Source organism: Corvus brachyrhynchos, unplaced genomic scaffold (assembly GCF_000691975.1).
Source record: "Corvus brachyrhynchos isolate BGI_N302 unplaced genomic scaffold, ASM69197v1 scaffold46, whole genome shotgun sequence".
Classification (NCBI taxonomy): Eukaryota; Metazoa; Chordata; class Aves; order Passeriformes; family Corvidae; genus Corvus; species Corvus brachyrhynchos.
This window is the reverse complement of record NW_008238838.1, coordinates 6385868-6390583: the sequence shown is the minus strand read 5'-3', so window position 1 is coordinate 6390583 and position 4716 is coordinate 6385868. Positions and strand designations below refer to the sequence as shown.

Genomic DNA, 4716 nt, shown 5'->3' with positions numbered 1-4716 from the left:
CTACACCTTTTCTTCTAGAAAGATCTTTACCTACAACTCACTGGTTCTAGAAGTCAAATTAATTTTGCCTTTCCTCACAGCTCCAGAGTTCCCTGGCTTTTCCTGGAGCCCAGGGACCAGCATGCTGGCCAAGGCACACAGCTGCAAGGAGAAGCAGGAGGATTGTCATGCCAAGAGGTGTTCAGCCCATGGCTGTGACACAGTTTTGGTGGCTGTGCCCAGCCTGTTCCGTTCCACACCATTCCATACCTCCGATGCCTCGGGTTCAGCGACTGTTTGTCACAACACCTCGCACACACCCACACACTGCAGGTCTGACCTGACTGCTAACAACATTTTCTATTCAGAGGTGGTAGCTGTTAACTTGACTAACTTTGGATTGCATCTTTCAGAGGTAGTTACTGCATCTTTTTAAAGCACCCTCACTTATTTGGACGCAAGCAGGAAAAGAGACAAGTTAAAGCTAAGAATCGTTGCTTTCCAGGTCACACTTCCCTTGTTTTACCCCTCCATCTGAAAAAGCTCAAGACTAAAAATGGGCAGAGCACTAAAAGGAACAACCCTCAAAATCTTCTGTGCCTGCTGCCCCGTGTCCTCGGGATCTCCCAGGAGGTGGAAATCTGAGTTACCCTTATGGCTTCATGTCCTCACCTTCCCCACCAACACACCCGGCTCAAACAGCTCCAGGTAAGAGGGAACTGAGTAAAGAAGTAAAGACAAAGGGCACTTGTGATGCCAGCACTCCTCTTCCCATAAATCTCCTTCCTTTTATATTAAAGGAACCCATTGACAGCAAATGCATTTTTCAATATTTCAGCCAAATATAGAATCGCAGTGAACTCGGTCATAAATTCCCCAGGAGGCAGAGGGCTGGCTGGGGAGGGGAGGGAAGCTGCTCTTACACAACAGCACCGGGATGCCCTACTTTCACAGGATCCTGCGCTGCCAACTCGCTCCTTCCCCCTGCCTGCGCCGCACCTGCCGCGGCCTCTCCGAGCACCACATGCCCCCGCAACCAGAAAACTTTTCCAGCAGCAGGAACCAACATCCCAACAGTCTGCAGGGAAGTGTGAGGGCACTATTCCTGTACAGAGCTGTCCCTAAGGTGCTGCAGGCTGCAGCCAAAAACAAACTCAGGCAGCACATGCTGCGAATGAACCCAGGAGGAGCAAAGAGCCCGAGCAGAGCTGCTGCTGCTCCCTTTTGAAGTCACACACTTCTCAAGGCAGAGCAGAGACAAGATGCTCTGAGAACAATACAGTTCCTTAGAGCCTCTTTTTAAGTCTATCTCCAGAGGGAAAACTCGTGTTTGTTAAACCCCAACACGTGTGAGAAGCCACGACAAAGCAAATAAAGCCGAGGAGGTTTAAGTTGCAGGCAGGACTTTACGGTTTATGGGTCGCAGAGATCTGTACTTACTCATCTCCTCTCGTATTACCAACTGCAAGAGGAAAATGATCCTTAAGCTCTTAAGAAGCCAGAGGACAGGGAAATTGCTTAAGAGAGAAAGGGAGTGCTGAAGCACACGCTCTACACACCAGTCCAGCCCTCCTTTTATTCCCTGCAGGAAACCTAAGGGATAAACAGCAAGGGGATGCTGTTCCTCTCTCTGTCCCAGCACACCATGAGAAATCCCCTCCTGAGGGTTTTCCAAGGCAGGCAAGTCCGCCCTGCCCTTGTTGAGCTGGCCGGCTCCAAGTCAGGGTCTTGTCCCCAGTTTCCCACCTGCCCCGTGAGCCCTGGTGAGGGAGGAGGCCACGTGCCAAGGCAGCCTTTCCCCAGTGTGTGCCAGAGCTGTGCAGGACACACACACCCCACACACATCCCTCAGCGCATTGCTACGGCCACTGGCGCTCATTGAAGCTCGAGCTGCACAAAGATCTTATTAGTGCTCTAAAGGGCTGTAGCAAAAATACATGAAATATGCAGAGAATGGCACTTCTGGATGCGGCTCTGCTGCCTGGAGCACCTGCACAGGGAGATAACATTGGAGCAGCACCAGCTCCCTGTACCAGCCTCTCTGTTTTTATCATCTTGGTTTGATGTTCAGGACGTGGCCAAGCTCGAGGCGGTGTCACACCAGCACCTGCTCCGAGCTCCACTGCTGCTGGACCTGGCAACAAGGAGTCCTGAGGCAGCTCCCACCTTACAGCCAACAGCCTCTCACTTGCTGCGAGGCATGGGAAGGAGCACCAGCCCTTCCAGGGGAAATCCTCTGCTTTGGAGAGTGTATTGCATCAGTCTGGGGTCAGCACAAAAGAGCAAAAAGCACCATAAGTTGCGACACCCACTGATCGATATCCCAGGTGTGCAGAATTTTCTGTTCCAGCTCACTGCCATGACACGTTACGTAGCCAGTATCTCTGTGACAGATAATCAAATCTCTTGTCTACCTTTCCTTTATTAATCCTTGCTTAATCCTCTTTCACATTTTAGCTGCAGCTCTCATTAGGGAAAGTCTGATTTCTGAAAGGCATCAAAAAGAATCACCTTGACATCTGTCACTCCAGACCCCCGCAAACACACCTTCCAGAGAGCAGCAGTGCTGCAGCAAACCCGGGGCTCTGCTGTTCCCTTGTCCCCATCTGACACAGGGCTGAAATCCCAAAAAAGACAAATACCTGACACATAAAGAGGGCGAGCAGCCCCCAGCTCCCAGCCCTGCTATTTCAACCACAGGCTGCTGCACCATGCATGCCTGACGGTACTGGGAACGGATGGGGAAACAGCAAAGTTTATTAAATGGCTCTGGAGCAGAGTTCCTGCACACCAGGGTCAGGGTGGGATGGGTGCTGATCAGGTAAATGTGCCCCAGCGCTGGCTCCTTCCCTCTGGTTTTGTTCCATCTCCCAGGGCCCGGGGCTGTTTTTCCCCTGCTGCTGATCATTCCTAACGTCGTCCTCCAGCCCACATTCTCCTCCTTTGCCATCCCGTTGTGAGGTCACGATACATTTGTGACAAAGTTTCCATGGCAACAGACTGATGACATAAACATAAGCTGAGGATTTCTCCGCAAAGCGGGAGGAGCAGGAGATGGGCTGCGAGGCAGCGGGCTGCTCCTCAAACAGCTCTCTCCAGTGAGAGCTGTGGGAATACAGAACATTACTGGCAAAGTAAATTGCTTTTTGTGAAAGCGTTCTCTTTTTTTGAAGTTTGCCCCCATATGAAAGTCTCTAAGTCAGAACCTGCCCATTATTTTAATGTGCTGCTCGGTATTTAATAATCTTCTGCCTCAGACACCAGTCTGTTGCCATGGGAATGACAGCCGCACAAATATGGGATTAGGGCTATCAGGCAGGAGAAGAGAAATTATGAATAAGCAGTTATGTTCAATAATTAGCAACTCCATGAAAAAACCCCAAAATCATGAATTTAGATGGATGCATTTATCTCCGTGTTTGAACACAACCGTGCGGGTGTTGCTGCTCCAGAACGGGATTCCCACATCACACACGGCTTTTGGGCTAAGCAGGTCCTACTTGGGAATGCAATTTATCCTGCTCCCCTTCCTCTTTTTCCCTTTTCCCCCTCTACAGACCTCTCCACAGGTCTGGATTCTCCCGAGACAGGCAGGTGCCCAACACCATCCCCGTTCCTCTGGAATGCTGAGGCTGGGAGATGCAGCCTGGCTGTCAGCACCGGGTTCCCAAACTCAGGAGGGCATTACTGGAGCAAGGAGCATCTCCTGCACGTCCAGACCACTCTGTCCAGGCCATGAGCTGCAGCTCACTGCAGAAAATTAAAGCTTTTAAGTCTTTCTTTCTAAAAAAATGGGAAAAGCTTTCTACTTTAATTGGAATTAGTTACAGCGCCACCGAATAACCGACCTCGAATGGCACCTGCAGCAAAATCCCGTGTTATTTAATCAGATTCACAGGCAAAAAGACACTGGGAGCCCACTATGAGAAGCTTCTGTTTTCCTGCAGTGTGCCCACACCTCAGGAAAAGGAGGATCTTCCCCTCTGCACTCAGCTGGCTGGGGGTGGTGGCACGTCCGGTAAAACGCAGCACACTCAAACAAGGAGCTAAAGCCAGGGAAGGGTGTCCCACAGGACACTCTCCAAGGTTAAATGCCTTCCTTTAGCCAAAGGAGTAGGACACTTGGAAGTGGAGTTCCAAACAAACTCCCTGCCACAGACCCTGCACAGCCAGGAGCCGGGCTGCTACAGGGAGGCTTGGGGATGCTGCTCCCTCCTGCTCATTCTCGGTGGGACACAACAGGCAGGGACTGAAAACCAAAGGGAGCTGGTTCCCCTCCTCTGGCTTTGCTGGGGAGGACCAGGTTTGTGTCTGTGCCATAAAAATTCGTGCTCTTGGAGCCAGGAAATGATCTCCTGCTCACCAGCCTGCATTTCCTACTCACCTGAGATACCTCCCTTTTTGCATATCTGTTGCTATTAAAATTCCTCTTCCAGCATGTAATTCCCTCTACTAGCTTTTCTTGCTTATTAGAGAAGACAAAAAGTATTCTGAGAATCTGATCAGAGAGATCTCATTTTCTCCAGGCACTCCTCTGAATTTAATTCTAGATTAAGCATTATTTAAAAAAACAACAAACCACCCCTGCTGCCTCCTACCTCCTTAAGCTCCCTTTGAAGATGAGGCTGGAGAACACTCCCAAGCCCAGGAATCCAGCTGTATTTAAAAATTACTCCTTGAAGAGTTACACTCCAAAATATACTACGGAAAATCAGAAACAGAAGTCACAAGATGGGA

At 50.1% G+C, this 4716-nt stretch overlaps 1 long non-coding RNA gene across 1 annotated transcript in view; it reads right to left on the bottom strand.

Moving 5' to 3' along the window:
- The window catches only part of LOC108447690, an 11144-nt gene that overhangs the window by 2075 nt on the left and 4353 nt on the right, over nucleotides 1-4716 (bottom strand). Inside the window, exon 2 of the long non-coding RNA XR_001863353.1 lies at nucleotides 951-956. This is a non-coding gene — a long non-coding RNA (uncharacterized LOC108447690). The remainder of the gene's footprint in view (nucleotides 1-950; nucleotides 957-4716) is intronic.